The following is a 25,349-nucleotide window of genomic DNA, read 5'->3' as shown; positions in this document are numbered from 1 at the left end:
GCGATTATTTGAATGCTAGAAACTTAAAATTGCAAAAAAAATCGCAAATATTCGAGCGAAAAAATACGATCTATGTTAAAATGATCTAATAAGATCTATGTTAAAATGATAAACAATAAATTAAAGTAGTACATAGAGAGCTGAACATGCAGGATCATTGATAGTGTCTTAATTTAATAATGAACATTCTTGACCTGGTCTGATTGAGTAATCAAAGTTATCGCTTTGCTTTAGTATGGATTAATATGGAAAAACTAATCAAAATAGTAACGATGAAGCACTGAACACTTCGAAATATACGTCTACTATTAAATCAGCATAATCGAATAGCAGTTGCAGGCTAACCTAAAATATTTTAAGCAACAAAATAACAATTACATGAGGTGGTATTTGAAAATCAAAAGCTCAAAAAAATAAACAGTTTTCCAAAAAAAAACTAGAGTTTAATTATGGACACTGTTTAAAGATAATTCCATGTTCAAAAATGCTTGACTTGACTTGACTTGTTCCATGACTTGAATTTGCGAGAAAGAAAACGTTCAAAAGACTAAAAAATTATTTTTTTAGTAATATTTATCGTGAACGGCTAAAATCTGTTTATGTTTTCGTACAATTGTTTCATAAAACTATATGTAACCAAATATTTCACAAAATATATGGGAGGTATGTCTGGAAAACGAGTAAGTTATATATGTCTCTCTTAAAGAGGTCTGTTTTAAAAAATATCATTGGATACTCAAAAACCTTCATTGATAGTGCCGAATATGGCACGGATCTGTGATACCAATATAGACCACCCAAAATATGTCAATAAATCTTTTCTAAACCCAATGAAATGTGAGGGTTAAGATAAGGATAAGTGGCGCAAGATGTAGAAAGTAAGATGGTATACGTTAGGCGATAATGGTGGGTGGAGCAAGGCACTATGACAACCAATATATATGTCTGAATGTTTAAGACATCTAAATCAATTTGTAACTTATGTGTTAAAAAGCAATATTTCAATTTTATAGGGGAATTTCAATCTCACTTGATTATTTGTGATATATTTTTTATAAATTAATTACCTTCTACATTAGGTATGTTTAGTATAATATTACTTTATGAAGTTAATACAAGTTTATGTGGTTTGGTTCGCTTCAGTCTTCCGATTTCCTAGTAGTTGCCAGTAGTTGATTAGCCAGTAGTTGTATTACTTCCACGTTAATAAATCACAGTCAACATTTTTTAAGGAGAAATCTTGGATCACTCCGTAAATCCATTTGATTTCGAGCTCATCGTTTCCTAGCGATAAACATTGGTAATTAACTAGAGAATTTTGTTTTCGTATCGTTTTTCCAGTTAATCCCAGTCCAAATAAACTTTATAAAGACTGATAAAACCAATTTCTTTTCTTTTATGTCAAGTTGGAAGTATCTTCCGACTAACCTATACAGTTATTTGATTTAGAGCCTGACCTGCTCTGCCTTTTGTCTAACGTGATATATGATATTATATATGTCTATAAATAATTAATTATTTAATAACTATATTGAGTTAATTCGTTTTAGAAATATATTAAAATTTCTTTTTTATATATTTTAATGTATCCTTTTTACTAAGGAGGGTTTATCTCGACTGGACGTGGTAGTTCAACGTGGGCTCCGAACCATAGTCCTCGGCATTAAGACTACCGAATGGAGAGTGACCAACTTAGAAATCATTTCCTTTTTATGTCTAAAATAGGACAGAGATTTTTATGAAAGTATAAATGTATCAGTTTTACAGAATGTTTGGGGATATCTAACTTTAATGTCTTGAAAGTTAGAGCTTAGTGTCACAGGTCTATCTAAGAATTCATTGTAAAACATGAAACAAATTGCTAACTAAATAGCTATTATAATATGTATAGTTTTTCAAACATTTTAGAGATCACAGGTAAGAGGCTTATAGGACAATAAGAAGACACGTCTTCTGATTTTTGCCCTGATTTGGTCCACTTTACAAGTGATAGGAAAGTAATTATGCCTTAACAACTATTTATTTATTTATTATTTATTTATGCATTAAATATAAACGTTATTAATTTCGTGCACTTTTCTAATAGCTCTTTTAGGATTCTTCCAGCAATTAAGTCAAAACCAGGGGCTTGTTTAGCATTGATTTCTTTAACTATAGTTTGTTTTACTTCCTTAACAGTAAATTTCTCATATGGCGAATCCATGTGAAACGGAGTGTTAAGAAAGTTAACTATGTTATTTTCTTCTGTTGCGGATATTTCAGATGGGTACGGACTAAATACTTTTATTAAGTGTTTGTTTAAAGAAAACTTCCGCTTTATCTTTATCATTCCTAGCCCAGGTATTATTATCAATTTTAATGAGTCGATTATGCTGTTTCAGTACTTTTCAGAAATAATATTCCGTTGGCGTTTAGTTTTCTATATATTTTTGAATTCCTTGATTTTGTTCGTTATTTATTAGCTTTTTCGGCTCTTTTGATGCCTTGTTGAATTGTCTCTTGTTTTTTCTATTCTTACTTGTTGCCATGACTTTCACACTTTTTTCTTTTCAGCAATTTATTGTTTAATTGTAGATGATATATAATTAAACTTTTAATATGTTGTGCTATTATGGTTGCGTACCATGCTGCCTTTTATATGTTTTTTATTTTTTGTTTTGCTTCTATTTTTATATATCTCTCTGTTTTGAGATATAAATTTAAGGATATTTGACTGTCTAGTTTCTGTCTAAATAATGGCCAGTTGGTTTTAGAGTTATGATGAGTTGAGATGGTGATTTAGTTTTGTTGATAATATTTGTGTTGACTGTTATAATAACTGGTGAGTGATCAGATCACACATCGAAGCAGGATTCAGTATTGCACGTTTTGGTGGCAATATTTTTAGTAACACAAAATTCTATGGTATTGGGAATTTTATTTCTATCTGACGGCCAATATATTGGGTCACTAGTACATATATATATATATATATATATATATATATATATATATATATATATATATATATATATATATATATATATATATATATATATATATATAATATATAATATATATATATATATATATATATATATATATATATATATATATATATATATGTTGTAAGTTATGTGCCTTCGTTGCTTTAACCAATTATGTGCCTTTTGGATTTATTAATCTAGAACCCTACATTATATGTTTTACATTGTAGTCTTCTCCGGTAATGAATCTATTACCTAGTGTGTAAAAGAAACCGTGGTATTGTTTTGCCTTGTTGTTCTGTTTAGGTGGGCAATAGATAGCACTCATTGTTAATGGCCCTTGTACTTCTTCAATGGTTACTGGTGGCTTGTAAATAGTCTTCGCTAAATTTCTCTCTTTCATAGTGTTTTATGGTTTTATGGATAATTACAGATGTTCCTCCATATACTTTATCATCTGTGTTTTTTGTGTGATATAGCTTGTATTTCGGAATCCGTAAATAATTTCTATCCGTGAAATGCGTTTCGGATACCATCATGATATCAATATTTTAAGCTCCCTGGCATGCTGCTGAATAGGCTTGCATAATGGCTATTAGTCATTAGTATAACTTACTAACGACGACGATGAGTAAATTCAGCATTATACTCAAATACTCCATATGTTTACCCATAATTTCCTCTAATTTACTAGCAGTACTTTCAGGTTCCGTAGTAATTAGCGATACCTGCCTATTAAGTTGGGTCTGACCATTAGTTACTGCGTGTGATGTTATACGAATGATGTAGGAGGATGTTGTGTTGGTGCATTAGATAAGTTAAATGGTATAGGCTGCCTTGGCGGCTGCAATTATATTTTTTCTCTTAGTGCTGGGTAAAGTTTTTGGTGCAACGCTTTATGGACTAGGTATGCCCTATAATTTGCAGGATGATCACAGTTACAGTTGACACATTTTGCTTCGGCATTATCATTCGTCGCATGAAACTCTGTATGCACAACTGTATGTAATAAAATATTTTATATTTGAAAGAAGTATTTTGAAGTATAACTGCTTTTTGTTTTTAAATGTACATAAACTCACAATTTACATAAAGTGTATAAGTGTATAGTGTTACCTTTAACTTAAGTTAGTAATTTACTAATAATTTGAGTTGCAATTGATTGTAATTTATCCAAAAGCAAATAAATAGTGGCAATAAATTAATTTATAATTTAGTTTGTACTAATACGAATGTAATAACATACTGTATATAACTGAATAATTCTATTATAATTAATGGTTGAGATTGCACTAACTGTATGAAAAAACTTATATAAAAAAAAATATTTTCAGGAATAATAGCTTTTTTTAATGAATGTAAACCCAGAACTTACATAAACTGTACACTATTACCTTTAACTTAAGTTAGTCTAATTAACTTATACTTTGAGTTGTAGCTGACTGTAATTGATCTGAGCGGAAATAAATGGTAGTAATAAATTAATAAGAATCCAATAAAATATTTCACATAGTCAAAAAAAAATATATTTCAACTATATTTCAATGTATAATTGAGATTGTATTAAGCAACAAAAGAAAATATATTTTCAAAAACAATTTTTTACTTTCAAATCCGTGTAAACTCGAAAGAAAAAGAAAAACATTAAATATAAATAAAAACAAATAATTGTACATACCAAACGTTACATTTCAAATACTACGTAGCATAGTTTTCAAATATACGCAAGAATTTTAATCCAAGCATACATCGTGAATGAGTCGTGAGTCATATTGGGAGAAGAACCTAAAATCAATTTACTACCTATTACATAAATACTATAAGAATTACGAATAAACCATACGAATTTAAGTAAAACAGTCGAATACTAAACGGCAATAATATACTAAATGTTATAAAAGAACGCTTTTTTATCGCTTTATATATTATAAATGTTTATATAATCGTAAAAACAGCTCGGTCATACTCATGTAATAAACAGTGTGAAATATTTCCATAATAATATTTCGTGGATCAGTAGCGTTGGGAAACATTAATGAAATCGGCTATCAACTGTTTAATTTTTTTTTTAATCTCTTAGAACATCAACAATCTGCCCGTGGGCAATAAGTATTATTATATGATTTCAGTTATATAATATAACTATCCTGACATGTAATAAATCACTTGTGTAAGTGAACTACTGTACAACTTATAATTCAAATCTTATTCTAGATACTATTCTAACCTATTTTAAAGTCTATCATAACTTATTCTAACAACTATTCTAGCTTATTCTAGAGATTATTAAATCTCACTCTATGTGTTTATTAATCAGCTCGTATGGCAGTTTGCGTTTGAGCCTACGCACTTCACTGTCATCACGCACATTTAACTGTTTAGCGAGTACATTGGGATGCACTAATAGTCTTTCAGAGTACTTCGCACTAGTACTTCGAATGACACTCGTTATGGGTTCTATGGAGATATCGCGTTGAATCAGTTTGTTGGACACGTAATATGGAGCATCGACGATGACTCGCAACACTTCATTCTGGAACCTCCGGAGGATATCTATGTTAGATTTACTATTAATACACCACAGTTCAATACCGTAGGTCTAAATGGGCCTAAGTATTGACTTATACAGCAAAACCTTGTTATCTAATGATAATTTAGATTTATGCACAGCCAATACTTTTGGTTTAGTTTAAGCCCAAGCTGTTTGCATTTTTTAACTATATGTCTTTTCCATGTTAAACGTCGATCGAAATGCACTACCAGATATTTAACGTTGTCTGCATGCGGAAGTTCATGATTAATCAATTTTACTGAGGGACATGTTCTTCTACAAAAGGTGAATGTCACATGGGTAGATTGTTTCAAAGCAAATGTGACACGCCACGTTTTCAACCACAGTTCGACTTTGTTAAGATGAAGGAGGAGGTTTCTTGTGGCTGACATTGGTGCCTCGTATGAAACCGCTGTATCGTCACCATGTGTTGCAACAGTAGTGTTTCTTGAGGTCGGTAGGTCAGTTATATACAATAGATATAACAATGGGCCAAGAATACTGCTCTGTGGAACACCCGAATATATTGGGTGTAGGTCAATGTATTCGTCACCCTGTTTGACAATGTCTGTCTATGAGGTACGATTTCAGCAATTGAAAGTGCATATGGAGCAAAAGCTTTTTCAATTTAACATGCAGTCCAGTGTGCCACACCTTGTCGAAGGCCTGAGAAATATCGAGAAATACAGCGGAGCAATATTTTTTATGGTTTAAGTTTTTGTTAATTTGGTTGACCAATCTATGTATTTGTTCTATTGTTCCGTGTTTATTACGGAAGCCAAATTTATGGTCTGGAATAATAATTATCTCCCTTGCGTTTATTTTGAGTCTCTTAATGTATAATTTTTCGAATAGTTTAAAGATCACAGGTGACGGACTAATAGGACGACAAGATTAGTGTCTTTAGTTTAGAAAGATTAGTTTTTGGCATTTTCGCTTTGCCTTCCCACCCGTAACGATGCAATTGGATGCGGAATTTATAGCCAGAAACACTTATGTGTACATGTAGTCTATTTAAAATAACAGTGATTTCACGTCACCATTATATCGAGTGTTTTGCCTGTTGCTATTTGTAAATTCATTTTAAAACCCCACCATATTATCTTTCTCATTTTTATTCTTGTTAAGAATAGATACAATGTATAGAATCAATACAATAGACATGCAGGTTGAGAAAGCAAGAACTGTCTGAATATGTGTAAAGAAGCATTATCTACATATCACCTTGACTTTGGATGAACTTCGTCACAACAAATGGTGGAAGTGTTAAATAGATTGGAAGAAAGTAATAGTGACTGATACTTTCCGGATGAGGCATTATTATCCAATGCTGACAATTACCGAGACAGAGTGATGAGAGTCAACTAAAGTTAAGTATATAATTAATATAGGATAACCAGAGAACATTGTATTGTAGTGTATGAAATATTTGTGTGTATAGATATGTGTGTATAGTGTTCAATATATATATAAGCATTTGGCTAGGATGTATGAGGAGAGAAAGTATACTAACTGTTGTGTAGATATGGGAGAATGCAGTGATTTATACTAACTTAATCAAAAAGATGTACGCAGGCAGTAATACACAGAACTAAGTCAAAATGCAGTAATATCAAAATTACTTGATAATGAATCAGTGCAAACTAAATGCAAACAGGTAAATATGCTTTCTAATGAAATCAAAATACATTACTTGCACATACAATTTCTAATTAGATGCATTCCCCTCCAGGGGAAACTACTACATAAAAGTGCAACTACAACTCCAACTCATCGTGGTGTGGGAAAGGGTTCAATGTAGATATAATAAAACACAACCCTAATCTACAAACTACTCTGACTGTGTAATTAAGTCCTTCCATAATATATGTATTAAATGTACAATAATGTTAAAATAAATGACATTTGATAATGTTATTTTTATTTCATCATTTTATTTAGATTAGAACTTCGTTAATGTCAAAGCCAAAACGAACTAAAACTTAAAGTTGATGCGGCAACATTGCGATGTTTTTGTAAATTTACACGGCATCAGATAACTATTGGTTTTATATTTTGTTTGTTTTATAATTATAATATAATAATATATTTTAATACAGCCATATTTAAGAAGTCTAATTTTCAAAATTATTTACCAGTGTAAGATTAAAAATGGTCCAATCTAAGGTAAGAGTATCACCAACTAAGTTAATACAGTATTCCGATTAAAGCATATTCTGTAAGTTCGGAAAATGACTGAAGTTATTATGATTTCGAAACCTGGAAAACCACCAAATTAAGTAAAATTTTACCCATCAATTATTTTAATATCCATAGTAGTTTAAAAATTCCTGTTAAAAAGTCTAAAACCAATCAAGATCAGAAAATACTAATTATGAATTGTGTTTATTATAGAAATTGTAAAAATTAAAGAAAAAAAATATTCGCAGTATTTTTTGGATATACTCTGTAAAAAAAATAACTTAGAAAGGTCTTTTCCCTTTGGTCTGTTCTATTGGTAGTCCATTAAAGTAATGGGTCTTGTTTTATATCAGCTTCTAGTAGTTTTAAATATGTTTTTTCTATATATTTTAAAGTCTCCTTTTACCAACCGATCTTACCGATCTTACCCAGCCTGGTTACTGGCGTGACTGGGATCATTTTCCTCGTCGGATTTTACATTATTACCTAGAACAATCACACACATGCATTTTACGACCATGTCCGAGCAGGATTCAAACCCGCAGCTATCGCAACAGTAGGAGGAACGTCCTGTCGCCTTTACCACTGCGCCACCAAGCCAGCCTAAATAAAATTGTGATTTTATAGGCATATTCGTGTCACGTTAACCACGCGTCGGTAACATGGACGTCGATGTTTATTTACCATCGATGAATATCGATCATCCCTAATGAAAGATGTAATAAAAACTAATTTTCAATTAATCGAAACATTTTTTTACTATCGAAAAACTTTAGAGTCTTGCGACTATCGACTGTTTTCATTCGATAGTTCCCAGCTCTACTCTTCGGCTTTGCACGTCGCGCGTTACACATACTAACCGATTTTTCAAACGGTTCCTGTTTTCATTTTATCTAATTTTAAGCGATCGAGATGAAAAGGATCCGCTCACGGTGCAGACGTACGAGCACTGGGTGGTCTCCAAAAACATTATCACGTTTCTCATTTTTCAAGTACGTCTGCGGCTTGTTCTGGATTATATTTTTTTGCCGAGAAGTTCGGGTCGGAGAGCAGCCTACAACTTTTCGAAGACTTTCTCAAGTGTGCTCTTGGAAAGTTATACTATAAATTACGACGTTAATTAGTGATGGCTTAATAGAAGTGTCGGAATGATGTATAATTAGTTAGTATTTATAAATAGGGTACTACGATTGTACGTAAATATAATAATATTAATTAGCATCAATCAGTTTTTTCTGTATGTTAGGTTGTGGAAAGTCATTTCTATTTTTTAGGTAATGGTTATACAATGAAGTAATACTAGAAAGTGCTCGAAATTTAACATTATTGGATTTTTACTACTGGATGTTTACATGTTGAAAAGCATCTCAACAAATCAAATAAAAAACGAGAATTTGTGCCAACTAAGCATTCTGATCTCACTCCGAATTTGTTAACATTAGGCGCTAAAATCCTGAAAAAAAAATCATAAAAGCCTAATCTTTCTAACAAATTTTCTTACTGGGACACGTTTAGACTTATAACGCAGGAACAAATCAGTTTAATCGTAAAACTAAAAAAAGGCCCTAAATTTAATTGAACAAATTCGGTCACCTACAAAACAAGAGATTAATAGAATTACTAATAAGATAAACCACATTATTAAAAAACATAACAGAGTTCCTTCAAAGAATACATATGTGAATTAAGCACGTAAGCATGCAAAGATTACTCGCTATAGAAAACAATTCGGAAATATAAAAGACCTATTATTATAATAGCGACGCAACGATGAAAGTGCTGAATTATTTGCACAATATTGAGCTAATGCATTCCGACCGAATATCATAGAATGCTCAATGGATTGCAATCCTATTTATCAGTTCGATGTAACTGTAAATCTGATTTCTCCAATGGAAGTTGCCTCAGAAATTGATAACAACCTCAATTCAAAAAGGCTCCTGGAAATGACGATATTTCGTCTGTTATTGAAAGGGCTACCACGACATACATACTCAATGCCTGTTTGAGACTTAAGCATGTTCCGGAATGTTGGAAGGTTGCTCCAATTATGGTTAAAAAAAACCTAACAAACCGACAGATTTTCAGTTTGGATTTCGAAATCGACACTCAACCTTCACCAGGTGCACAGGGTAACAGCGGTTGTTGAAAAGGCATTTGTAAAGAAATGCTGCTCTTCAACATTACTGGATGTCCCACAAGCTTTTGATCAGGTATAAGCTCTGAGTTTAATCTACTAAATGAGAAAATTGCCAGCGCGCAATTATTGTTAAATGCTAGAATCATATCTAGGGTAGAAAAGAAAATATAGATTCTCGTATGAAAGGGCATTCGCAATATTTAAACCTATTTCGGCTGGAGGTCGCCAGGGTAGTGTCTTGGAACCATTCTTACCTGCTCTACGCTGCTGATCTTCCCAACAGGATATCAAGAATTTTTACATGAAATCCTATGGTTGGAGCCCTATGCCCAAGCGGTATAACAGTCTCAGTTCACTCATAATAGAATCAGATATTTTAATTAATTAGATGGCTGTTAATGGTAAATGTCTGGCTGTATATTTTTTTAAATGTATGTTCGCAGATTTCTCTGTTAACTATGGACCGATTTTCAAATTATTTTTTATTCGAAAGAGTGCACTTCCGAGATGATCCCATTGGAACCAAGTTAGGATCCGTTTGGGGGGAGGGGGTTCAAATCTAGAAAGGGACAAATCGAGGAAAAACCTCAAATTTCAAAGGCACGTACACAGTTTTCACGTATCTTTTATCTAAAATAATCAGATATATGGGTATAATGTCATTGTTGAACTGATGTGACAAAAAATCGGAAGTAGCTCAGTATAAAAGCCATTGAGTATGCTTTTTAAGCTCTAACTATATCATATGAGACGTCGTAAAAACAGCAAAAGCAATTGTTTCTATGGTGTAACGGTGAGACGTTAAGCTCACACGCGGAGGTCTTGGCTTCGGTTCCCAACGAGGACAGAGACTTTTTTTCTGTTCTAGTATGGTTGGAAACTTTGTCAAATCTCCTAGACTAGGTAGCGGACCCCGGAGCCAGAAGCGTTTCTATTTTTCCTAATACGGGCTCCATGTTTAATTGGGGCATTCACTGGAATATTTAATAATATAACTGCGTAGTTTATTGAGTAAATACCTAACACTAAAAAGAAAAAAGTAAAATTGAATTCACTTCCAAAAATAAATAAGGAACTCACAAAAAATTAACCTTTTAAAATTAAATATGTACATAATAATCGTTGTAATAACTAAATAAAAATAAACGAAACCTTATTTAACCTATCTATGGCACATATTTTATATTCTACTATGTACACACAATTTAGCTTAATACTTACCTAAATCTGATCATTTGGAAATCGGTGCCGAGCAACAAACAATATTAAACTAATTATAAAATTTTATAACATATACACAAAATTAAATTACGAACAAAACAGTTCTAATTTGTTCCTTATTGATTTTTTACAGTCCGTTAAATTTCGTTGTTAAATATAATCACCACATAGTATAAAACAAAGTCGCCTTTTCTGTCCCTATATCCTTATGTGCGCTTAAATCTTTAAAACTACGCAACGGATTTTGATGCGGTTTTTTTCAGTAGATAGAGTGATTCAAGAGGAAGGTTTATATGTATAATACATGCATAATATACTAAGGCAACATTGCTAATTTTAGAGGTTTCTAACGTGATGTCGCAAATTAACCTATTTTTTTAGGCTTATTTAGCAATTAGCAAAAACGCTGCCTAACCCTACGAGTTAGATCAAATTAATGTACTACAGTATTGTACACCATAAAAAGGTCTACAAAAAAGTCCGCGATGGTATATGTTTATCTTTTAGGGATAACCCACATTAACCATTTTTATTGTTTACTTTTTACGTGAGAAAATGGCTTATTTACGAAGCTATTTTAAGCAATACGGCATTAATCCTTATCGAATTAAGTACCTTAAATACAGTGTGCAATTAATATAGATCAGTATGGTACCTTACAGCATGTAAATTAAACAAATATTTTCGGAGATATTACAAATTTAAAATTTGCGTTTAAAAATGTGTAATGTAATAAAAATTGTATGAATTTAGATATTCCAAAGATAGCAGGAAATCTTCATAGTAAGTATAGGGGAAGAGGAATTGTTTTACTCCAAATTTAATGCGTGCAGGCCAAGGGCAGTAATGAATGAACCAAAAATACTGGATCGATTTTAATCATGTTTTCATTGAGTGACATAGGCATATATATTTTATGCCCGTGCAAAGTCGGAGCGGGCCGCTATGTTTTTATATACAACGTTCATATTTTTTCTGTAGTGTATTTAATTTAGTATCAGCATTGCACCCGTGCGAAGCCGGGGCGGGTCGCTAGTTAAATATAATTCGACTACTAAGAAACTGCAACACTTTTTCCTAGAGCCTTTCTTAGAACACAGGATCGTTTTCAATAATCGTAAAAATCCCATTTCATAATGAGGAGCTAATTTGAACGATCTGTCAGAGCAGTCAGATCCCCGAATCCGTCGATATTCACGGTACCGAAAAAAAAACGAGAAAAACGAAAATATACGGCCAAAGCGTATTACATAAAGCAATAAAAATAAAAAGGAGCCGAGTTTACTCGAGCCACCGGTCGGTATATAAACAGTGACGCCGGCAAAGCAGTGTACTGACAAACGGGCACGCCTGAAAACCTGCAAATAACTTTTTTTTCTCGATGACGGATGATCTGTTTGATTACTTAAAAGTACCGATTAAGTCTTTTATCTTCGGTAAATAAACAGCGATCCGGTGGATCGGGCATCAGCTGAGTTATTTTCACCAAGCGTAAACACTTAGTAGAACTAGGAATCATCAAAAGATACGGCCTACTATCAATAAATATTTTAATTCCAAATAGATAAGCAAATGTTACGTATTTCCTGTCGCTAAAAGGAAGGAGCCTTCGCGGTAGCAGTGACCGATCGTTTGATCCTGCTGTCTCGCGACGAGGAACAGCCATCGATCATCTCTCCACCGGCGCACAGACGACTTGCTTATTCTGGATGATTGAAGGGGTCTCGGACTGGTCTCTTCTTCCAGACGGTGTTGGTTAAAAAATGTTTTAAAATATTTGGTTTAGGAGATATTTGTTTTTGTTACGGTACCCTAGCTTCTAATTACCATCAGATCGTTAACTTTGAACCAATAACAATTTTGTTCTCAGTCAAATAAGTTTCTCTTACGAATCACTTATGATTCGGGACGAGACGGAATTAATAACACCACTTATGGCTTTGGAACAAAAGAGAAACTTTATTTACATTTCTGGCACACCATTTCTGGCATTAACACCACACGATCTCATTTTAAATGTATTTAAAAACTAACCTAATTAACATTATAAACAAAGATTACAAAAATACATGTATGTCCCCAGAACAAAACTATTACATTCTACATACAAATTTGTTTGAACTTAGAAATATTCTATATCTACATGGTGATAATTTAAGTTTAATAAATGATTTAATGCATTAAATCTGCACAATTATGTGATAAACAAATGTAACAATCAGTTTTCTTATTTAGACAATTCTCCGTTTAAACATTAAAAAAAACTTTCAACAATCATAGAAATAGCCGCCAAAACACTGTCTGCCTTTATATCAATTATTTACCAGTCACTCCAGTATTCATAGCTTGTTCCTTCAAGCCCACTATCGCCTTACATTAGCCCGTGGTCCTTCGTACTACTGAGGTATCGTAGTAGTCTTTTTTGGAACTTTCTATGCGCCTTTTAATGGTCTATCCAAATATCTTCTAATCTATCTGTAGATTCTAGTACAACTCTAATTATTTCTTCACTGTCATATATTTTAAAGTTGATTTCCATTGGTTTATCAATTTGATCTGTTTAGATACGATCTTGTATATTAATTAAATAATTAATATTAATTTTTTTATTACTCTTCCTACTTCCTACTTCTCTTTACTACTCTTCTTACTAGTCCACAATCTGCCCTATTGGCAATAAGTATTTCTTCTGTCTATATTATATATACATGGCATGTAGAAAATCACTTCATTAAGCAATCTTCTGTATAAGATATTATCTTAATTAATTAGTCTTATTCTAATACTTGTTCTAAAGTCTACATATGTCCAGTAATCAGATCATCTGGTGTTAAACGTTTTAGTGTACGCACTTCACTATCACGTCGCATATTTAGCTGATTAGCGAGTACATTGGGATGCACTGACACTCTTTCGAAGTACTTCACACAAACACGTTTAATTACACTCGTTATAGGTTCTAGAGGAATATCGCGTTGTATCACCTTATTTGAAATATAGTACGGAGCATCAACAATGGCACGCAACACCTTATTTTGGAACCGTTGAATGATGGATATATTAGATTTGTTAGCGGTACCCCATAGTTGAATTCCATATGTCCAAATGGGCTTGAGTATAGACTCATACAGCAATACCTTGTTATCTAATGATAACTTGGATTTGCGCCCAATGAGCCAATACATTTGATATAATTTTAGTCCTAGTTGTTTCCATTTAGAGAGTATGTGCTTCTTCCAGGTTAGGCGTCGATCTAAATGCATACCAAGATATTTAACATGCTCTGCTTGGGGGAGTTGACGATGATTAATATTTACTGGTTGACATGTTCTTCTACGCAGGGTAAACGTTATATGCATGGATTTTGATTCATTGGCTTTAGTGCGCCATGTCTTAAACCATAATTGTATTTGCTCCAGGTGGGTTTGTAGGTTTATTGATGCTGTGACTAGATCTTCATGGGATGCTAAGATTGCTGTATCGTCTGCATATGTTGCCACAGTAGTTATTTTTGTGGTGGGCAGATCAGCCGTATACAGAAGATACAGTACTGGACCCAGTACACTACCTTGCCGAACTCCTGAATATATGGGATTTAATTCGGTATGTTCATCGCCTTCATTTACAATAAAATGTCTGTCAGTGAGATACGATTTTAGTAGCTGATAGTCCGGATGAGGGAGAAGTTTCTTTAGTTTAACCTGCAAGCCCGTATGCCATACTTTGTCAAAAGCCTGAGATATGTCTAGGAAAGCAGCCGAACAATATCTTTTGGCATTTAGGTCAGCGTTTATTTGGCATACAAGTTTATGCACATGTTCTATAGTCCCATGCTTATTGCGAAAGCCAAACTGATGTTCTGGAATAATTTTTCTTTTTTCTATTATATAGTTTAGTTTTTTTATGTATAATTTCTCGAAAACTTTCGAGATTATTGGTAATAAACTTATAGGTCAGTAGGAGGTCACATCTTCTGGTATTTTTCCTGGTTTAAGTATCATTAATATTTTAGCTACTTTCCAGATACTAGAGAAGTAATTAATTCGTAGCATAGCATTAAATATATATGTTAATAGTTTTATAGCCTTTTCTGATAGTTCTTTTAAAATTTTGCCTGTAATTAAGTCATAACCAGGAGCTTTTTTAATATTAATCTCTCTCATTATTGTATGTTTAACTTTTTTGACCGTTAATTTCTCGTGCGGTAAATCCATTTGAAATGGCGAATCTAGAAAGCTAGTAATTTTATTTTCGTCATCTTTATGTAACTGACACTGGAAAAGTTTAAAAACATTTTTTAAGTGTTTTGAGAAAATGTCGGCCTTCTCTTTATTGCTTCTCGCCCAATTATTTTCGCTTGTTTTAATAGGTGGGTTATGCTGCTGGGATCTCCTAAGCTTTTTTGTTGCTTTCCACAACGAATATTCTGTAGCCTCAGTTGATGTCAAGTTTTCTAGGTATTCTTGAATGCCTTGGTTTTGTTCAATTTGGATTAGATCTCTCAGCTCTTTTATGGCACTATAATCATAGAAATAGCCGCCAAAACACTGTCTGCCTTTATATCAATTATTTACCAGTCACTCCAGTATTCATAGCTTGTTCCTTCAAGCCCACTATCGCCTTACATTAGTCCGTGGTGCTTCGTACTACTGAGGTATCGTAGTAGTCTTTTTTGGAACTTTCTATGCGCCTTTTAATGGTCTATCCAAATATTTTCTAATCTATCCGTAGATTCTAGTACAACTCTAATTATTTCTTCACTGTCATATATTTTAAAGTTGATTTCCATTGGTTTAACATATTGATCTGTTTAGATACGATCTTGTATATTAATTAAATAATTAAAATTAATTTGACAGAATAAGTTTTTTCTTACGATATATTTAGTATTTAATGTTTATTTTATAGAGGAAGTGTATGTAGAATTTGTTAAGAATGAAAGTTGAATAAGAGAAGAAGATTTTCCAAATATTAGAAGGATTTTGCGAGAATGCAATAATAGTGGTGAACGATACTCCGAAAGTAATAAATTTGCAACAAACAAGCCAAGCCCAAACAATACAAAAATAATAATATAATTTTGTGACATATAAAAAAATTAAATTACCAACAAAACCAATCTAAATTAATATAACTGTTTTATAATATAACAATTTGTTGCTCGGTACCGATTTCAAAGAAGTAGTAAAAATAATAAGATAGTAGTTAAAATAATATTGTAAATAGTTAAATAGGTTTAGGCAGGTATTAATCTAAATTGTGTGTATATAGTAAAGTATAAAATACGGGTAGTAGATAGGTTAAATAAGGTTTTTGATTATCCTTATTTAGTTATTACAACGATTATTATGTACATATTTTATTTTTAAATGTGTGTTTTTAGTTAAAAATCTAAGTTTGATTATTTTTTAATTTTTGGTGAGTTCCCTATTTATTTTTTGAAGCCAGTTAATTTTTTTATTAAAAATATTTTTATATGAGATTATAGATAATTAAATCATTGTCTTGTAAAAATAAAATTGACTGGAGGCTTCTTTCAGGTTAATTTTAGACTAGTAAATGTATAATATGTCAAGCAAAAGCTGCAGGTAGTCAATTTATTACCGGGGTTTGTTGATCAAGAATAGTAGCAAACATTGCAGTAAGGATCACAGTTTAACATATTTGGAGATTTGTAGAAAATTTTCGTTGGTTTCTATGGTGGTGGTGACTTTTTGCTTTGATTAACTATGTTAACAGCGGTTGTTGAAAAGACATTTTAAGAAAAGGAATGTTGCCGTTGGACGTCCCACAAGCTTTTGATCAGGTATAAGCTTTGAGTTTAATCTACAAAATGAGAAAATTACTACCGTGGAATTATTGACAACTTCTGAAGACATATCTAGGATAGGAAAGAAAATTCGATTATATTCTCGCATGAAGGGGCATCCGCAATACTTAAACCTATTTCGGCTGAAGGTCCCCAGGGTACTGTCTTGGAACCACTCTATCTGCTTTACGCTGGTGATATCCCAACAGGATATAAATAATTTTTAGTTGCAAGCATGATGAGCGATTACTGTTGGACCCCTATCCGTGAATGAAATCCCAAGCAGAATAACTGACTCAGTTCACTCATAAAAGACTCAGATATTTTAATTCATTAGGTGGCTCTTAATGGTAAAAATAATAAAATTAAGAATTTATAGAATATTTGGAAAACTATAATCAATTTTAAATCTGTTGGTTGGGATTTGCTTTTTACCGACTTCAAAAAAAGGAGGAGGTTCTATGTTAGGCTGTATGTATTTTTTTAATGTATGTTCGCCGATTTCTATGTGAAGTACGGACCGATTTTCAAGATTCTTTTTGTAATCGAAAGAATGCACTTCCGAGGTGGTCCCATTGAAAACAAATCGGGATCTGTTGGCGGGAAGAGGGGAAATCGAGGGAAAACCTCAAATTTCAAAGGCACACACAGCTTTCTCATATTTTTTTAACTGAAATAATCAGATATTTGGGTATAATATTATTACTGAATTGATGTGACGCAAATTCGGAAGTAGCTTACTGTAAAAGCCATTCAGTATGCTCTTTAAGCTCTAACCATATCATATGAAACGTCGTAGAAGCACTAGAACGTGTAACGTGTAACGGTTAGATGTTAAGTTAACATGCCGAGGTCTTGGCTTCGGTTCCCAACGAGTACAGCAGCTTTTTCAGTTCTAGTTTGGTTGGAAACTTTGTCCAATCTCCTAGACTAGATTTTCCTAGACTAGATCTTCTAGACTTTAGAGATTTGTAGGAAATTTTCACTGATTTGTATTGTGATGGTGACTTTTTGTTTTGTTTTAATTATGTTAAATTTGCTTTGATTTATTAGAGATTAAGTAATGGCCATCCTAATTATGAGCCCTAATATATTTATTACTACATTCCTATATTCCTACGTTATTAGTAAACTGGCTTTAATTTCTATTTAATTATATAATCTTACTATCTTAATGCTTTTATTGTACTAATCATTATTTATTAAAGATTGATTATTAGAGATTATTTTTTATTACTGTGTAGTAAGACAAGCTTGAGTAAGTCGAATATTTGAATAAGAAACTTTAATAAAACAAAAAATATACATTAACAAAAACGAAAATGTTCGCATGACTTCATAGGATAATTTCCCGACACTAAATATAATGATGTACCGCAATAAAAATGAATATTTTTAAGACGGTCTCTCTGTATATATTCACAAAGCAGGAAAGAATCAAAAAACTGTTCTACCAGCATTAAAGCTCAGCCGTGATTGTTTTGACACTATAGCCATGTGTTCACTGTTATCCAGCATCCAACGCTTTCATCTTTCCCGCCCTCAGTGACAAACTATGTAAACGACGGTGAAGTATCCGCACACACACACAGACACCCACAGACGTATATACACACACACACACACGCATCCATACACAACTGACAACCATAGCCAGCCCTAGTTAAGCGGGATGAAAGCGATCTTTTATTACACCAGCGACAATATGTGAGGTCTCCCTCTGAACTCGGAGATATATACCAGTTGCGGTTTTCACGCCTCGAAATCAAAAGTATTTTTCCGCGTCTGACCTCCTGGATATTTTTAAGTGCACGGTTTTGAACCCCTATCTGATTTCCTGTCGATCGTGTTGCTCCACGAACGAAGCTGAGTTCGATTGGTTACACCCACAACAGTCTGGGTGGTATGGTCTCCATCAAAGACACGTCTATTTCCTTTCTTAACACCGATTATTGTTTTTAAGGTTTATGCCAATGGGTGTCCTCCGAATAATTTTAAAATACCGTTGTGGTTAGTTGTTTTCATTTATGTTCCATAGATTTTAGAAGAATCCAGTACAAGGGTTGTTATTTATATGTTAACCCTTGGAAGTGCTGTTAAGCTTCATCTGACGATTCCAATTGAAAGCTTCACCTTTATAATCACAAACTTCTTTACAACGTTCTGTTATTTGATGTTATTTACGATGACTTTTTAAAAGCTTGCCTCAATGAGAAAATGGTATTAACTCGAGAACATTCTCGTATCTTCTTAACTAATTACATCTTACATTAGATATACTTAATATTTAATTTAGAAATTAATTTATTACTACTGTTCTATAGTACTTGCATTAATAGACAAGCAACCCGAATACGGGACTAATATGTGTATTTAACAAATTAAAATACATACATATTTATACACTATACAAGTTCATGTCGTTTGGTTCGCTTCAATCTTCCGATTTCCTACGTGTTGTACATTAGCTGTATTGCTTTCACCTTGCTGTGATTTAGTAAGCTTATTTCATGTTTTAAAACGAAATCTTGGTTCACAACGTCCCCGACCAACCATAGTAAAACACATTTTTTGGCAAAATTATTTTTTTATTCAACTTAATTCCCTTCAAGGGTGATACACTGATTATGGAGACCCTCCAACTTTTCGATACAATTTTTGTACGATTGTACAATTCCCTTGAAGGAAATTATGTTGTTGTTAAAAAAATATGTTTTACTACAGTAGGCCGGGGACATTTAAATTGACCTGTTACAGTCAAATATGAGGAATTTTAGTATTCGTTTATATTTTAGTTGTATATTTATAAAATAATTTAATGATAATAATTATGTCGTGTGGAGACGGCTCCAATTTCGACCATGCAGACAACCGTTTTTGATATTTTAATGACTAATAATGAAATTACACTTGCTTTTCTTAGAAGGTAGTCATCGCACTAAACCAGTTAAATCATAAATACGAACACAGTCGCCGAAAAACCCATAGTGAACGGATGGGGCCGAGCAACAGTCGTTGTTCCCACGTTATTGACGCCTTTGGGATTATAAATATCCTCTCGAATTAAATTTATGTGCAGAGTCCTCTGCTGAAAGCCCACTTGGTGAAATATCGGCGTTTGCTTTTGCACAATTTGTTCTTGGCGGTTCAGCGCACTCGACAGTTGAAAGTTGAGCATTTTTATTTTCCTGACGGACAAATAATAAAGAATAATCCAGTTGACGTTCAGGTGTAGTGGTTTATGAATTATTTTAGAGACGAACAGTATTATTGAACTATTAACAAATGTATGTTTTTCTGGAAAATTATATGCATTATAGATAACAGGTCAATTGAAAAGTCTCCGGCCTGACACATAGATGGCGCTACTAGAGATAAATCCATATGTTTTTTAGTTAGCCCCAACCCTCAAAAAATGCGTGTATAAATTTGACAGCTGTTGATAAAATATTGCTTTTTGAAGGGAAAAAATACAGTTGAAGCAAAAATTTGGCTTCATGCCGAGTTTCCAGACAGAGTCCCAGGAATCAAGGATTGGTATGCTCTAAAATTTTATACGACATTTAAAATAAGAGCACGCCTAATTTAGACCGGTGTTTTATATGTTCTACAGAGGAGAGGGAGCAATGCTCACCATACGCTAATTTCTGTATGTTGCCTGTATGTTCATTTTTATGTCTGTATGTTTTTTGTCTCATCTCTCAGGAAATCCGTGAAAAATATTCCAAAAGAACAGTTGGGAATTCTTCTTGAGAAACGGCGAACGGCTGCCCTGCAAGTGGAGTCAGGTTTGGATAGTACGGCAGGTGAGATAAGTTAGGGAATGCTTACTCCAAGTTTCTACCAACAAATAATGACTTTCAGCGGTTTTTTCCGTATATTAAATAAGAAAAGTGTACGGCCTCAGGTACAAAACTTGATATATTTAAAGAGATATAAATCCATGACAGTGTTGTTTCCACAAAATTTAATACGTATAGCTTTGAAGCTTGAGGTTAGTAGTGTAAAATAACATATGTACATAACATTGCATACTTAAGCATAGCGACATTTGTTAGAAAAACTGGTAATGACATTTCTGTATCCCGATATACATGGTTCTTAATGTTTGTACTAATTATTTATATATTAACAAAATACACTAGGTTTACACAGTTAATTTAAATACATAGACATATACATCAATTATATTTCAATGATTTCATTTAAATATACAATTATTTGATATAAAATGGGTATCAAAAAATGTCAAATTTTTCCAACGTATATTAGAAAAGTCGTTATGTGTCGTATCAAAACAAAAGAGAAAATCTACCTATGTGACATTCACCCTTTGTGAAAGGGCTTGCCCCCCTGTAAAAATGAATAGTCAAAATCTCCCACAAGCAGCCAATGTTAAATATCTAGAAATGCATTTTAACACGACAATTAATATGGAAAAAACATATAGTGGTGACAAAACGCAAACTAAACCGAATGTATTGGCTGATATTGGATCTAAATTATAACAAGGTTTTTCTATATCACTCAATACTTATTATTTTGCTATTACTTACTTACTTACCTATTTTGACCTATGGTACTGTGTTACTACTAGCAAATTTAACATTCTGATCTTTCAGAGGTTCCAGAATAAGGTGTTGCGAGCCATCGTCGATGCCCCATATTACGTCTCCAGCAAACCAATGCAGCACAATATTCCCTTAGAGCCTAAAACGAGTGTGATTCAAAGTATTAGTGCAAAGTACTTTGAAAGACTATTGGTACATCCCAATGCAATAGTCAAATAGTTAAATGTGCGCAATGTCAATGAAGTGCGCAGGCTCAAACGCATACTACTATACAAACTGATTAATAGACACATAGAATATCTATAGAATGAGATAGAATAAGATTTAGATTATAATTTTGTACGGCAAATCACTTACTGAAGGGATCTTCTCCATGTCAGTATTGTTCTATTGTCTAATTGAAACGATAAAAAAATACTTATTGCCCATGGGCAGATTGTTGAAATTCTTTTGTATTTTGTATTTTATTCAAAAAAATTTAACCGACTTCAAATAATAAATAAGGAACTCACTAAAAACATTGAAAATAAAATGTATATATAATAAGCGTTGTAATAACGAAATAAATATAATAAATTTCTTGTTAAAAATATTTTATTTTTTTCTTTTAATAAATTATGCAGCTATTGGTTGTTATTGTAATTATTAATTATTGTTATTATAATAATAACTTATTAATTACGCAGTCATTAGTTATCTGGTCTTGGTGATTTAACAGATGTTCTAACTAAACAACCACAAAAAGTTTTGATGCATACTGGGAATCGAACCTGCTATTCCGTTTGAGTACTAAACGCTTTAATCATTACGAAATAGAAACAGCTGTCTACAATATTTCTACGAGGTCTTTTATACCATAGTTAGTGCTTAAAAAGCAAACTGAATGGCTTTTGCGCTAAACGCCTTTCGGTTTTCCGTCACATCAGTTCAGCAATAACATTATATCCAAATATCTGATTATTTTAGATAAAAAGATGTGAAAGTTTTGTACGTGCGTGAAATGTGAGCGTTTTCCTCGATTTTTCACCCTCTCCTCTAACACATCCCAATTTGGTTCGAATGCGACCACCTCAGGTGCACGCTTTCGAATAAAAAATAATTTTTAAAATCGGCCCTCAATTGATGGAGAAATCGGGGAACATACTTTAAAAAAAATAGATGTACAGCCGAATATAGAACCTCCTCCTTTTTCAAAGTCTGCTAAAAATATATATAATTACAAATAAGACATTGATCGTATTATTCTAAAGTAAATGGAGCTATATATATGCATGCGCCAAATCCAAAATCGTTTTCTAAATATAGTATTGTATAGTATTCGTACAGGGCGGTTTATCTGATGTATAAATTGTATTCTAATTGTTGTAACATTCCCGTCGCGTTCTCGAACATCAAAAGTGACGGTTAAACACGTAGATTCCAAACATATAATAGTCAAATCGATGTACGGTTCGTTTCGGTAGCGGATCGATTGGTGGAATAATCGACATGGATGCGTTCCCCGGTCGATCCTGATACCGACATGAAAGCATGCCGACGCTGCCAGCCCGCTCAGCGACGTATCGTTGCCTAATTGACAAGATATTGCTGTCGCTGATCGTATCTTTGAGAAGCAGTCCGTCGCAATCACCGTAATACGTATAAATATTGTCCGTTTTAGCGTGGCACAAAATTAATTTATTCGACCAGAATCGGTGTCGCTCGGGACCGCTCTGTACAACAAAAATCGTGTTGTTCCCTTTTTTTATATAACACTGTCTTCCCTTGTCGTCCTGTAAGCCTGTTACCTGTGATTTCTAAACTATTCGAAAAACTATACATAACGGCAGAGCAGAGAAAAAATATTCGAGACCATTCCATGGCTTCCGTAATAAACACGGAACAACAACAATCTATGTATTAAGCAATCAAATCAACATAAAGTTAAACGATAAAAAATATTGCTCCGCTGCATTTGTCGATATTTGTCGGCTTTCGACAAGGTGTGGTAGACTGGACTGCATGTTAAATTGAAAAATCTTTTGCCCCATACGCACTTTCAACTCCTGAAAACATACCTCACAGACAGACATTTTATTGGCAAATAGGGTGACGAATACACTGACCTACACCTAATATATTCGAGTGTTCCGCAGGGCAGTGTTCTTGGCCCATTGTTATATCTATGGTATACAGCTGACCTACCGACCTCAAGAAACACTACTGTTGCAAGATATCCTGACGATACACCGGTTTAATCATCACACGAGGATCCAATATCAGCCACAAGAAACCTCCACTATCATCTTAACAAAGTCGAATTGTGGTTGATGACGCGGCGCATCAAAGCAAATGAGGCAAAATCTACCCATGTGACATTCACCCTTATATAGAACATGTCCCTCAAACATTTGGAAATGCATTTTGATCGACGTTTGACATGGAAAAACATATAGTGTTAGTTCGAAGTACTATGAAAGTCTATTAGTGCCTCCCAATGCACTCGCCAAACATTTAAATGTGCAGAATGAAAGTGTAGTGCATATGCTCAAACGCAAACTATCATAAGAACTGATTAATAAACACAAAGAGTGAGATTTAGTAATCTCTAGAATAAGTTAGAATAATCTTAAGAATAAATTAGGATATACTTTAAAATAAGTTAGAATAGAATCTAGAATAAGATTTAGATTATAAGTGATCTTCTACATGTCAGGATTCTACATGTCTTAATATTATATAACGGAAATCATATAATAATGCTTATTGCCCACGGGCAGATTGTTGACTTTCTAAGGGATTAATAATAAAAGAATTTGCCCTGTTCAAATAAGATATCTGCCGTGAAGAAATATATCGACATATATAACACTAAATGTCGATACCAAACCATGCAAAATTAACTTTTTATCCAAAAGTAGATATCTCAAAACAAAATTTACAAACATTCATCGAACTTACCTAGTGAATTTCGGACTGCAATGCGACCCAATTTTAGTCGTTTAGCAAAAGGGGTAGAATATTAAGAAAAATCTGAAAACAAAACAAAGAAAAACAAAAATGAGTAATTCATTCTTAATAATTATAGCTGGGAACGCAGGTGGTCTAAACCAGCAGGTCGAAGAACTTGAACAGTTTCTGAGGACAAATCACAGAGATATAGCCTTCAGATCGAAGTTTCGTTTTATGCCTACTGGATACTAGACCTTACCGGATGAGCTCGAGGTGGAACAGCAGCTGGAATAATTATAAAGCAAAATATTACAGTATTTCCAATGGGTTGAAATTTAAAAAGAGGAAATACAAGCTTCGATAGTTAGCATTGAAATAAACAGCGCTGAAATATACATTACAGCTATCTACTGTCCGCAAAGACACACAATAACACAGAGACTAATTACAACAACCATACAGAGACATATTTTTAAAATTGGGCCCAAGATTTATTATTCGACTGGACTTTAATGTTCAACTTACCTGTTGAGTTTCAGGATTACTAACACATGGAAACGGAAATGAATTACTACAGTAATTAATTTGTAATTATAATATTGTAATTATCATTTAAGGCGCGAGGCCACTTACTGGCACACAGACAGTAATAAAGTGCCAGACCTACCGGACTTGTAAGTTCCTAAAGGCATTGGATCAATGCAAATTAATATCGAAAGCTTGTAGGAACTAACGTCTGATCACATTCCAGTATTTTTATTAATCTTACTACACAAAAATTAGTTTAAACGAAAGACTCAAACTGATCTGGAGCAGTATATACTCCCACCGAAATATAATTAAACAAATTCAATCAGCTGCAAAAGGAACTAACCCAATCAAGAGAGAAATCAGAAAATACTGTAGACAAAATAATATTCAATAGACAACATGTAAACAGAACTGTTTTAAGAAATATATAAGTGAATTAAGCCAGGAA

General features: G+C 33.0%; 1 long non-coding RNA gene across 1 annotated transcript in view; it reads left to right on the top strand.

Annotated features, from left to right (window-relative positions):
- The window catches only part of LOC143204891 (uncharacterized), a 301,831-nt gene extending 279,906 nt beyond the window's left edge, over window positions 1-21,925 (top strand). Inside the window, exon 4 of the long non-coding RNA XR_013007696.1 lies at window positions 21,491-21,925. This is a non-coding gene — a long non-coding RNA (uncharacterized LOC143204891). The remainder of the gene's footprint in view (window positions 1-21,490) is intronic.
- The last annotated feature ends 3,424 nt before the right edge of the window (window positions 21,926-25,349 follow it).

The sequence above is a fragment of the Rhynchophorus ferrugineus genome, unplaced genomic scaffold (genome assembly GCF_030347505.1).
Source record: "Rhynchophorus ferrugineus isolate W39M unplaced genomic scaffold, kcgeb_rfMv2 rfM11, whole genome shotgun sequence".
NCBI classification, from domain to species: domain Eukaryota; kingdom Metazoa; phylum Arthropoda; class Insecta; order Coleoptera; family Curculionidae; genus Rhynchophorus; species Rhynchophorus ferrugineus.
The sequence above is the reverse complement of the archived record's forward strand: the minus strand, read 5'-3'. Positions and strand labels throughout refer to the sequence as shown.